We start from the raw sequence: 13,521 nt of genomic DNA on the forward strand, positions 1-13,521 counted from the left end.
ACTGCACCCCTGTCAGAATAGCCAAAATTAACAACACGGGAAACAACAGATGTTGTCAAGGATGTGGAGAGAAAGGAATATTCATGCACTGTTGTTGATAATGCAAACTGATGCAGCCGCTTTGGAAAACAATGTGGAGATTCCTTAAAAAGTTAAAAATAGAACTGCCTTACAGTCCAGTAATTGCACTGCTAGGTATTTGCCCAAACAATACAAAAATACAGTTCAGAGAGGTATATGCATCCCAGTGTTTATGGCAGCACTATCTACAATAGCCCACTTATGGAAATGGCCCAAGTGTCTGTGGACTGATGAATACATAAGGAAAATGTGGTATACGTACAATGGAATATTACTCTGCCATAAAAAATAACAAAATCTCACCATTTGCAACAACATGGATAGAGCTAGAGGGTATCACGCTAAGTGAGATAAGTTATGAAAGACAAATACCATATGATTTCAACCGTTTGTGCAATTTAAGAAACAAAACAAATGAGGTAAACCAGGAAACAGACTCTTAACTCTAGAAAACAAACTGATGGTTACCAGAGGGGAGGAGGGTGGGTGATGGGTTAAATAATGGTGGGGATTAAGGAGTGCACTTGTCATGATGAGTACTGGGTGTTATAGAGAAGTATTGAATCACTGTATTGTACACCTGAAACTAATATTACAGTGTCTGTTAACTAAGTGGGATTAAAATAGAAACTTAAAAAGGGAAAGAGAGCAGGGTGCCTGCTGTCATTTTTATTATCAATCCCAGTGTGGAGGAGCTAGCCACTACAATTATTTAAAATGTTAGAAATCAAAATTAGCCCTGTATGAAGATGGGAAAGCCAAAATAATAATGATAACAACAACAACAACAACAACAACAACAACTAGTGGAAAACATAAGTATGGTAAATACAGTGGCTTTTTAGAACATAGGCATAGACATGTAAGTAGCTTTCTTGTAGTTAAGCCATATTGAATTTACAACAGAATTAACAATTTAATTTATAATAGCACAAACTGTTATAAACGCCCAAGAACATCATTCCCATACCTTTTCCTGAGGACATACCAGGGGACAGTCTTCGGACAGCGGAAATAGCTAGAGACATCACCATAAGAATAGCGTTGGCCATTAATCATAGGTACCTTGTAAAAATAAGACAAAGCATAGGTTAAAGCAAAGAGAATGAATGCAGTTGCCATATATTTTGATGCTACGGATGTAGTGTAGTGATTGAAAATGAGAGAGAATGGCATAGCATATGCCAAAAATGGAAGTGTTTTTAGCAATAATCAGTCTTAGTACCATTTTACTGATACTGTTGTGTTTGTACTATGGAATAGGGTGCCTGAATAATGGTGAGATACTTTAATCCTATCATCCTTTGTTCTTGAGAATGAATATTCTCAAGGTGGAACAAAGACGTGATCTGCAAGAGATTAAAAACCTTGCACTCCTAAATTTGCATTGGAAATATGAGTATGAACTCTCAGGTCGCATATGTACTTTTCAACCATGTTGAAAATTCTTAGAAACAATGACCAAAGTGACAATGGCATTGCTAGGACCCAGATTTGGTGTTTTGATATAGCATTTCCTATTTTCAGAAGTTTGAGTTTCTTGGAGAAATGACTGATTCTTGTTCAGGGGCAGAGGCTGCAGAAGATGAGACTAGAACATGAGGACAAATCAGAGCAATGAAAGTTATCAGAATCTAGTAGGGTTACATCAAAAAGACTCAGTGGCCAACTGGATGGAACCTATACCTGCTAAGGCTGAGCCAATTTGAGCTCCACCTAGGGTAAGATTTGCAATGGATTGAAACCCGTCAATATATTTATATCCATGATTTTATAAAGACATTCAAAAATAAAACCAGTGGGTTACATTGTGAAGATGATATGTAGCCAATTACCTTGAAAATCTAACATATATCTTGCTTTTTGTATGTAAGCAGCAGGGTGTTAACTGAGAATTATACAGTTAGGACAGTTAAATGAACAAATAAAACAATCAAATTAGAACATCACTATTTTGTAGCCCTCAGTGAATTAATGGATATAGGCATTGAACACTCAATGCTGATGACATAAAAAAAGGCAAAAACCAGAAAACTATTTTCCTGATGAAAAATAGTTGAATTCTAACTATGGTCTTGCCAAATGAATGAAATCTGATTTTCATCAAGCCCCTGCATTCAGCTGATGATTATCAGGAAATGTGGGGAACTCAGCAACCTGGTTAAGCACAAAATAAACATGCAGTAAGTAATGCTCAGACTGTGTAAGCCAGTGTTTGCAACAGATAACTTGTAGTGGAAGACAGGGATGGAATAAGCAAGATGAAAATTTGAAAACACACAAACCAAATACTGACCAGCCTGCTCCCCTACACCAGCTGCATTCCAGCAAAGGAGAGGACTTAACAACCAGCATGCAATGTACCTGACATCTCCAAGTGTCTGCAACCTCACCTTGGTGCCTGTTCGTGTAGCTTCTCACATTCCTTTCTCCTTTGAATCTCTAGAAGGAGAGAGGTTAGTAAATGTGACCCTGTGAGATGGTTGACAGTTACCCTCAACTTGTGAGAGTGGCATTAGGATAGACAAAGAATTTGGCCCAGGATGGACTGGAGGAATTTTTCCAAGGAATGAATCCCTTTGAAGATCCGTGTTGCCATTAAAGACATGAGAAGACCAATAGAGTACACAGTATGATGAGAAAATGGAACAGGAACACCACTGTATTTCTTTTCTATCCTTTGCTTTTCTAAATATCAGGAACATGGGCGCCTGGGTGGCTCAGTCAGACCTGACTTCAGCTCAGGTCATGATCTCATGGTTCGTGAGTTCGAGCCCCATGCCAGGCTCTGTGCTGACAGCTCAGAGCCTTGAGCCTGCTTTGAATTCTATGTCTATTTCTCTCTGTGCCCCTCTCCCACTTGCTCTCTGTCTCTCTTTCTCTCTCAAAACTGAATAAATTTTTTTTAAAAAAAATACCAAAAACATAAGGGAAAGAAGTTAAAGAGAAATAAAATCATTCAAGATCTTCTAAGTGAGGTGGGCTGCCCAGAGAGCCCACGTGACATCTGCCTCCCCATCCTTGGAGACTGAAAGCTGGAACACCAGATTCCAACTCACTCACTTTTTCATTTTCTGCGAGGTCTGTAAGCATGGCTTGAGTGGCACCACTGAGCTTGGCTGGAAGGAGAACCCAGCAGACTCTGTGATGGATGTAAAGGCTTCAGGTTTTAACCTGAAGTCAGAGATCAGCCAGATGCCTGAATGTAGTGTCTTCCTGGGGTAAATCGATCCCTTACAGAAAAGTCAGAAGAGCCGAATTCTGCCAGGCAAAGAATGGCACGTCCCCAGAAGAGTCCAAACCAACCCTCCTCAAATCCAGGGGTTCAGGACAGCTTAGAGTTTAAATCACATTCTGTAGCAAAAACAAGGGAAACTGTTGAGAAGCATTTGTTCGTGGCATCGCAGTAAAAGTAAAATGTCAGCACAGGGCCAAGCCATCACAAACATGGTCAAGATGGAACAGTAAACCAAGGACTTTTGAAAACGTAGGAAGCTGTAAAAGTCTGAAGGAAAGTACCGTAAGATGCTGGGGAAAAAAAAAATGTGACAGTGTTGTGCATTCACAAAATATTGGTAAACTTGTTTCTGGTAATTTTGGAAGTGAGAAAATGTACCTAATAAGTTGTTGCACTGGAACAGACATCATCGTGCAAATTGCTGGTGATGTCACCTGGCCCCTCCTAGCTGCGTGTGGTAAGGCATTGATGTAGAAAAAGCAAGTCAATCTGGAGACAGAATTTAGAGAAAGTATAGAGTCTGAGAAGCACAGCCTTGGAAAACAAACGTGTGTCTTAACACCGGCCTGTTTAGTGAGAAAGTAATTCCCAAAGTGAGTTAAAAGCCTGGGGAAAAGATCAACTTCAGCACAGTACCAGAAGTCAGTCTCGGGATCGACATGAAATCAACTGCGTTGTAGTCTGGCCCCGGGCTAGGAATCCTGCAGTGGTTAAGATAGGGCCTCACAGCACCTCTCAGTTGGGAGGAACGGCTGACAGCGTGAGGGTCTTGTTCCCACACAGCCTTCCATACTCGGGGAAGTAGCGACCGAGTCGAGGAGGCCTCTGTCTCGTGGCTGTAGGTTTCTACCTGGGAGGAGTCTAGGAGGCCTCTGTCTCATGCTTGTAGAGGCCGATCTGTTACCTCTTTGCCTTGCATCTTCAGATCAAGAGGAGCTACATCCAAGTAAAGCCATCTGCACCAGGAGATGATTTAGGAGACGCAGTCTTCTAATTTAAGCCTGACCCTGATGCTGGAATGGCGTGAGGTTTCGGCATCTTGCAAGAGAAGTGAATGTTTGGAAACCAGGTATTGGATGCTGGTCACAAGTCTCCAGACAGCTCCCACTGAACCGCATCTTGTATGCATGCTCTTGTGGGGCCCCCTGCTCCTTGAATTTGGGCTGTCTCCCTGACCTTATTGGTCACGTGATGCTGTGCCCCTCCGTGCCTGAGTCTCAGGGAGGTGTGGAAGCCTTTACTTTTGTGATTTCACAATCCCTGAGCCACTCTGCAAGAAGTCCAGCTTGCCTGCTGACGAGACCACAGGGAGACCTTGAGACTCACTCAGGAAGAGGCTCTGAGGCTATATGGGAATCCCAGATGTGTGGACATGCCTGCAGAGATCAGTCTCGTAAGGATCTGTGACAGGCTGCCAGAAATATAACTAAACCATCATAAATGTCCAATCCAGTCACGCTCTTTCAGATAATATTAGGTGAGCCCAGCTTGCCCACAGAATCATGAGCGATAATAAAATCATTATTTTAATAAATTCCCGAGTGTTAAGATAGATTGTAACATACAGTGAAAAGGCAATACTTACGTTGACTATAATCCCAACCCAATTATGTAATATTAATCTCAGGCACCACCATATCTGTTTGTAAGTTTGCAACAGATGCTGTTCCCTCTGAGAAATGAGTCTTTTTTCTTTGGGCAGGAAAAGCCTACTTATCAATAGTGTGCTGAGCCTAACATGACTCCCCATAGAGAGAAGTGACTTCCTTCTGTGCCTTTATAATTCTCTCGCTTTATATGTAGCTAGGTAGGTAGGCAGGCAAACAGGCGGATAAATATAGGTGGGTGGATAGCAGATCTATCGAGATCGCAGTGATCTGTGTAGGTCTGGCATACTCATGTTTTAAAAAATTTCTGGGGGTGCCTGGGTGGCTCAGTCGGTTAAGCGTCCAACTTTGGCTCAGGTCATGATCTCACAGTTTGTGAGTTCAGGCTCTGCATCAGGTTCTGTGCTGACAGCTTAGACCCTGGAGCCTGCTTCCGATTCTCTGTCTCCCTCTCTCTGCCCCTCCCTGACTTGTACTGTGTCTCTCTGTCTCTCTCTCTCTCTCTCAAAAGTAAACATTAATTTTGTTTTTTAAATTTCTGTATCCCCACTGTGTAACACCTAATAGGTACTGAACAACTGTTGTTGATTGAATAAACTTTGCTTGCAGAATTGTTTAGAACCCTTGGGTGAATTTTGTAAAGAAGAAACATGAAGCCTACATTGTAGAATCACTCACTAACAAAAACGTGTAGTAAGTGTATTAAATATATCCCATCCATCCAACTTTTATATTTAATTATTGAAATCAGTTAGTTTTAAACATCCCTTTTAGTTGGTTTTTGGAAGAAAATTCTGGAATGTGGGAACCATGAATTTTCTTAACGTCTTCTGCAGCCAAAGTGCTGACTGCTGATTTGTTCTCCTCTTCCTGTGCCCTGGCCAGCTACAATTTATTGCATAAGAAATAATAAAGTTATTCCTTATAACATTGAAATATTCCAGTAACAAATTACAAGAAATAACAAAAAGGATGCACTAAACATCATGTTGTTGCCTCTGACTTGTTGGCGTTTGCAAAAGTTAAAAATCCAACATTTTCCACCTAAGCAAGATCATCATTAAAAAATAACAGGGGTGTCTGGGTGGCTCAGTCATTAAGTGTACCACTTTGGCTCAGGTCATGGTCTTGTAGTCTGTGGGTTCAAGCCCCATGACAGCTCAGAGCCTGGGATCTGCTTCAGATTCTGTGTCTCTTTCTCTCTCTCTCTCTCTCTCTCTGCCCCTCCCCGACTTGTGCCCTATCTCTCTCTGTCCCTCAAAAGTAAACGTTAAAAACTTTTTTTTTAATAACCCAAAATAGGGGCGATTGGCTGTCTCTGTCAGTAGAGCATGCAACTCTTGATCTCAGGGTCATGAGTTCAAGCCCCACATTGGGCTTGGAACCTACTTTAAAAAGGTGGGAAATTATTAGCCCCATAAATAAATATGCTTGTATAGATATATGGTAAGTATTCAGATTGTAGTTCTGTCTCAGTAAAATTTCATCAGCATACTGTGTCATTCTCCAAGGTCTCACTTCTGTATTTATGGGATCCTCGGACATAAAAGAGTTTTAGTCCCCAAGGAGGATTCAAGATATAAATCAAGCAAAAACACTGATCCTTTGACTCACAGAACCTCAGGGTATAGGAGCATTGGAAGGGGTGTTGGGAAATTTTCTAGATTGAATTTGTGGCCTGTTTGGGGGCTCCCATTACATCTGTATTACATGGGCACCCAGCTGTGTTTGAGCAGTTTTAGGAATTAGGACCTTCAAAGTCCTACAAAACTGTCATTCTCAGAGGCTAAAAAAAGAAAGCTGTCTGCAAAGATATGAATAATTGGCATTTGGAAAAGAATATCTTGCCCTACAGTTTTCAGGCACGAGTACATCAGGAAATAAATTGTGCACACTTCTTGTCAATTCGTGTGACTTGTTTTTTCAAATTAAATTATTTGAAGTTCCTAATGGCTACGACAGGAGGATCAGTATTAATCCAACACCAGTAAGGGAGTTTTTCTGGTATTTGGAAAAGTTGAAGAGACCACTCAAACAGGGAAATGATTGATAACTTAGTAAATTCTCTGTAGACTAGTCAGCTGAAAACCACACTAAAAAACAGACTCTAAAGATGGAAAATAAGAAAAGTCAATGTTACATCAAAGATAGAAAGTCACCATGCCCTTCACTTATAAAGACAATGAATGTGAACTTCAAACTGTTGCATAAAGATACTTCAAGGCTTTTGGGGATAAAGAAAGGATTTGAAGGTCTTAATAAAATACAAATACCATAAGCATGTTGTCATCTGCAAACCTGAGAAGAGATTAAATCTTTACAAGTGTTGTTCATTAAAAAACAAAACAAGAACTTTGTGCATCTCTGTCCCCATCTTGATATATACCTTTCTTAGCTCAGAGGCAGGCGTATACCATGTACTCAGGGAAATATTTGCTGAAAGACAGGGTGAAAATGGGAATTTTCCTAGTGGCATCCTGAATATAGATAAAATGAATATAATATAATAAATAATTGAACTGAATTAAAGAGGTTGACCAAGTAATCGCTTTACATTTTTGGAAATGATGGTCTTTGTTGGAATATTCTAATCAGTGTTCCTAAGAAGGCAAATTGGGAGAAAAAATTGGAATTAAGGATATGTACTATCATAGACTTATTTTTTGCAGTTTTATGCTACTAAGCTACAATACCTATTTGGTTTTCAAATATAATTGGAGACATTTGAAAATCATACTATGCTCTTGAAAGTGTTTATGTAAAACTTATATAAGTTATCCCGTTATAAATTCATCTCTTGGTCTCTTGGTTATTTCCTGTCATTTCAGTATTCAGACAAGATGAAATTCAATCACTTAAAAAGAAATTTACAACCGGGCCAGTGCACAAACCCCAAATTCTGAAATTGCTTTTCTTCTTGGCTTCTGTGGAGAAATATGTCAAGCACATTCTTTCATGTAGGTCCAGAAGTATGATCAGGATGTTGGGATTGTTTTTGACCATTCTAGAGTCTGTAGAATTTTCCTCATATTAGCTGTGAGGTATGGATGCCACGTAGTCTGAGCTTCGTACACTGTCTAGCCGGGTAAGGAACAGGAATTAGCCCTCTTCCAAGATACAAAAGAGCACAGTTAATTCAGTAGGATATATGGCCAGTGAAACAATACTCGTAGAAGCTGCGATGTTAGCATCACGCACAGTCTACAGAGGCATAGAGTCCTATAAATGTCTTTGAAGTGTCTTGTGAGTTGTGATAGTGGCTGATGGGAAGATTATGAAACCGTGTTCAGAAGAGAATGTAGCTGCATATTGATCAGTTCGGTGCATCACGTGCTGTGTCGTTGGAGCATCCCGGATTTGACTGGCATCCTTGAACTTGGTATTTGTACCTGGAACACAGCAGCCCAGGCTGTTCCCCAGCCCTCTTCTAAAGTAGTTGAATTTGTAACTCCGGGCAAAAATATGGGTTCGGGATAGCACAGACGCCTTGAAAAATTCGTCCTGGATGACTGCACCCACATCCTCCATTTCAGGCCTCACTTTGGGGGTGTCGTTTGCTTGCTTCGTTAAATCAGGGAATATATACACACAGGAAGTTGAATTTTCCATTTGAAACTTTATTCCCAGCCCCAAACTGGAAACTTTCCAAATACCCATCAGTAGAAAAATAAATGATCTTATATTCATGGTTATATGCCATGGATAATTACAGCAAACACCTTAAAGGGACGCATACCATGGATGAATCTTATCAGTCTGATAATAAGCACGGGAGGACGTAAAAACCTGCCTTCTGTGTGTCAATTAGACAGCAGGAACCTTCTGACTAAGTAGATTCAGAAGTTGAGCTTATGTGGATAAGGTGAGAGCCGTGACCTTCAGTTGTGGGTGAGGTATTAGGTGTGGAATATTCTACGGTATGGGGGAGACACTCAAGCAAGGTGCGGTGTTGTGTCCAGTGCTGTGATCATTCTGAATGTTTCGGCCAGCTGCACCTGTACCTCCCTGTCATCACATACCCCGGTCTGCCAGCACGAACCACAGGGAGCCCCATCTCTTCTGGGTACGCCCGGGAGCCCAATACCATCATACGCAGTCCCCTCGGAAGGAAGCTTTGATATGAATACATCAGTATCTGATGTATTGTAGTCCCGATGACCACCTGTTTAACCTGCTGTGTGTATCCGACTTGTCAGCCTTGCTGATGCCTCTTAGAAGTCTATACAGGGACATGTCATTTATCCACAGCTGTTTCCAAGTTCAGTGTTTTGGATTATCTCAATCAACCTTTCCAAAACTGTTCTCTTATTATTATGAATAGTGCCATGCCAATGACTTTGCTTCTTATATGTTTTCTTCCTAGGATTTATACATCTGTAGAATATTACCACCGAAGGCAAGTGAAGACATGATCTCCAAGCCCAGCTTTTTCAGGTAAGGAAACTAATATTCAGAGAGGTTACAGCAACTATCCCGAAACACAGGGCTGTTTATGGTGAAAGGTATTGTTAAACGGCCAAAGGTATATTAATACCCTCATGTTCCTTCTTCCATTATAAGACTGCGGGGTTTTGGGGCGCCTGCGTGGCTCAGCCGGTTGAGTGTCCGGCTTCGGCTCAGGTCATGATCTCACGGTCCATGAGTTCGAGCCCCGCGTCGGGCTCTGCGCTGACAGCTCAGAGCCTGGAGCCTGCTTCGGAGTCTGTGTCTCCCTCTCTCTCTGCCTCTCCCCTGCTCATGCTCTGTCTCTCTCTGTCTCAAAAATAAATAAAAACATTAAAAAAAAATTTTTTTTTAAATAAAAAAATAAAAAAAAAGACTGCGGGGTTTTTCATGGGTCTGTTTTGTTAATCACATCTAAATTAGATTCTTTAAAGATTTTCATTAAGTTCAAATTATACCCAACTCACACTAATATTTTTCAGTGTCAAAATCTGTAGAATATTTAAAAACATTCGAATTCGAACCTGCTTAAAACACATTTTTAAATGTCTTTTAAATATCTTAGAATTATGTTTTATGTGTTAGAAATTATAGTCTTCATAAAGTGTTTTAGTCTGCTTTCTTATTTAGCACTTTTTTTAAAGTTTCTTTCTTTCTTTCTTTCTTTATTTTTATTTATTTATTTATTTATTTAGTTAGTTAGTTAGTTAGTTAGTTTTGAGAGAGAGAGAGAGAGAGAGAGAGCGCAAGTGGACAGAGGAGGGGGAGAGAGAGGGACACACAGATTCTGAAGCAGGCTCCAGGCCCTGAGCTGTCAGCACAGAGCCCGGCCCAGGGCTTGAACCCACGGATCGTGAGATCATGATCTGAGCTGAAATCAAGAGTCAGACACTTAATCAAGTGAGCCACCCAGGAACCCCTCTTATTTAATACTTTATCAGTGTCATTTTCCATAACACCAAATGTGTAAATTGTAAGTTAATGGTTGTCTTTCCATGGAAATAGCAAAACCTCATCTGCTAATCTCTTTTGTGGGCCCTTGACAGTGCTTACTGCTGTGAATGTTTCCTGACACGTAACTTTTGATTTGTTAAAACAGTTTCCTTTTGGCAAAGGTTCAGGAAGAAGGTTATTGCGATTAATGTTTCGAGAATGAATAAAATGTTGTGCAAAAGACAGAGGAGTCAATAGACAAGGAGAGGCCTCTGGGCGAGTTCCACCTTGTCCCTGTATAGTCACAGCACTTCAGCAAGCTACTGAACCTTTGGAGCTTCCCTTTTCTTATTAGGAAATGAGTGTAGTCACGCGTTTCTAACACGAATGTTATTAGGATAGTCTGCAAATAAAATATTCTGTCCAGTGGTAAAATACAGCAAGTGCTCAATGAATGATGTGTAATATTTTCTTTATGGGTCTTCAAATATTTTTTTCCAAAGCATTATGATATTTTACTTTCCTAACATCCACCTGGGATACATCTCTTCGTAACATACTGGTTTATGTATTGGGCCTACATTTATAGCTGAACTTTGCTCTGAGTTTGATTCCTCTAATTGTCTCTCTCGTTTTGTCCTTCTTAGATGAATCAAGTAGTTACTACATTACATTAAAAAAAAAAGTAATGGATAAAGAGACTATCTATTCTATTAATTGATTAAAACACCAGGTAATATTGTCATGAATATATATCCGACTTAGATGGCCCATGAGAATCTCTAGCTGGCACCCCATTTCTCGAAACATGTGAACGTATAATATTGCATCCTGGACATTCAGAATACAGAAAAAAAGGCATTTAAACCACAGAGAATCTGAAGAGATATTTGGGGATTCTCTCTTGCGTTTGAAGAAAACTGGAGATTCTGTAATGTTTGGGGGGCATTGTACTGCTTCTGTTCTGAGACACTGAGGTCAGCCATGTGTAATGACAGTTTCGAGAACCATGGCACTTTTAGGAGCCACGTTCAGGAGTTACAAGAGCATGGGTGATGCTGATGTGCTGCATGTGACTATATGCTATTTCAACTCAGAAACACCATTCCTGGTGATTCTTTTTTTTAAAAGATTTTATTTTTTGGGGGGCAGTTTAGGTTCCTAACAAAATTGGGAGGGAGGTACAGAGGTTTCTCATATACCCCCTGCCCCTCACACGTACACAGTCTCCCCAGTTATCAGCATCACTTACCAGAATGGTACATTTTTTACTGACGATGCATCATACTCCCCCCAACATCCACAGCTTACCATAGAGTTCACTCTTGGTGCTGTACATTCAGTGGCTTTGGACAAATGGACAGTGACACGTATGGCCCATTACGATGTCAAACAGACCAGTTTCACTGCCTTAGGAATACTCTCTGCTTCCCTATTCATCCCCCAAACCCCCTAACCTGACGCTTTTGGGGAAAAAAAAATAATAAATGTTTTTCATTGAAAGTCACACGTGATAATGAAGTACAGAAGAAGAGAAGAATCAGAAAATTATCCATGCCCTTGACACTTTCAGAGTCTGTTAACACTCTCTTCTATCCTTTATAAATGCACAGGCTTGAGCACACAGGCTCCTGTTTTCACCTTGTGTGGTCAGACCGATGCGTGCTTCTTGGAGCAACCTAACATTGGCTTTCCCACTGACCTCTAGTGCATCAACTAATGTCTTAGGTGCAGAAAATATAAGGGCAAGCATTGTAATTGGTTTTCCTTGTTGTTACTCTTGGTTTATTTTCTTGTGGGAATGTAAGGAAAAATATATATTAGAGAGGTGTGCATAGTGCAGTATCACACATAAATGGTCACTGATTGTACTTTTAAAATATGTGAGTAATCTGTAATCCTTTTCATGGTCCGCTGAGACTGTTTTCTATTTTAATGTATCTGATGCAGTGTGCCTTTTTCACAGAATCATTTTGTTTTGAAAAGATACAGAGAAGTTAGCACTTTGTGGCGTTACAAAGCTGCGAAAACTCATGTCCGCAATCAAATGAATAATTACATATCCTCCTAACTAAATGTGTAAAAGTACACCAATGTTTATGGTTTTAACTTGCAAGTAAGAAAAAGAAACTTTTCTGCCTCAGGATGCTCATGAGAACTGATTTTTGTGTTTTTGGCAGTGTCTTTTGGGTGGATGCACTTTACTGTCGTCTTTCTAAAGAATTAAATGCAAATTGGAAACTAAGGGAAGAGAAATAAAATGCCACAGAAATTGCAAAGGAAGATTTATCACTTGAATATTATGAACATTGTTGCTCAACCTTGCGATATCTGCAACCATGATTCTCAGACATCTAAGATTAACAGAATTGAGATTGGCTGGTAAATTTCAGACTCTAGAAAGCCTCAGATAAGATGATGTGAGCATGACTCATTAACATTAAATCAGTCACTGACTTAAAAATGTTTAAGTAGATTGTACAAAATCATATTTTATTAATGCTTTCCAGTGGGAAGGAGCAAGGAGGAAATAGAAAAATATGCAAGAAAGACTCCCTTGATCTTTTCAAGTAACATGGCATGCTCGCTGTAATTGTATTATTATTAATGTGCGTGTATGAGACTGGGATCAAGAGCTAATTAGATGTTTGAAGATTCAGATGATCTGAAACTATGCCAATAATGAGACAGAGAAGCAAACTCACCCAATTAAATGAGCAGCACGCCCTGAAACTTGGAGAAAATGCAGCGGTATTAAAACTGATTTTAGCATGGAGAACAGTGTTCCAAAATCCAGGAAAACATTAAGCCTTTGGAGGAGATACTGTATTTTCACAAGGTCTTCTATTTGGAAATCAACTTTACTGATCTGTGGTGCTCGTTCAGCTGTACTGATGGAAGAGAATGGCCAGTTGATTTGGAAAACAGTTCAAGAGGGGTCCATGAGTTTTTAACTGAGTGAAATATTTTTAAGCCACTATAATACAGCTCAGTTTTAACAACATTAATTTGTGCGCCTCATTCAGCTTTACTGTGTTCTTAGGGAGATGGAAAGTTTGCAATTTGTAAATAGGCCCGATATGCCCATTATGTGATTGTGGGTCCATTTCAAGGGTAGATTTTAGAGATGGACTTAGTTGTTTCTGTGACATTTATGGAGCATGTGGCATGTTAAAGGCAAGACATCAAACATTGGGGCCACCCTTTGGCTGCAGGCGG

The 13,521-nt window shown here is 40.1% G+C and overlaps 1 long non-coding RNA gene across 2 annotated transcripts in view; it reads left to right on the plus strand.

Annotated features, from left to right (window-relative positions):
* Nucleotides 1–13,521, plus strand: part of LOC125157112 (uncharacterized) — a 310,908-nt gene that overhangs the window by 231,309 nt on the left and 66,078 nt on the right. For both annotated transcript variants that reach the window (XR_007148861.1, XR_007148860.1), the window contains one exon: nucleotides 9,290–9,360. This is a non-coding gene — a long non-coding RNA (uncharacterized LOC125157112). The remainder of the gene's footprint in view (nucleotides 1–9,289; nucleotides 9,361–13,521) is intronic.

This window comes from Prionailurus viverrinus, chromosome X (genome assembly GCF_022837055.1).
Source record: "Prionailurus viverrinus isolate Anna chromosome X, UM_Priviv_1.0, whole genome shotgun sequence".
NCBI lineage: Eukaryota > Metazoa > Chordata > Mammalia > Carnivora > Felidae > Prionailurus > Prionailurus viverrinus.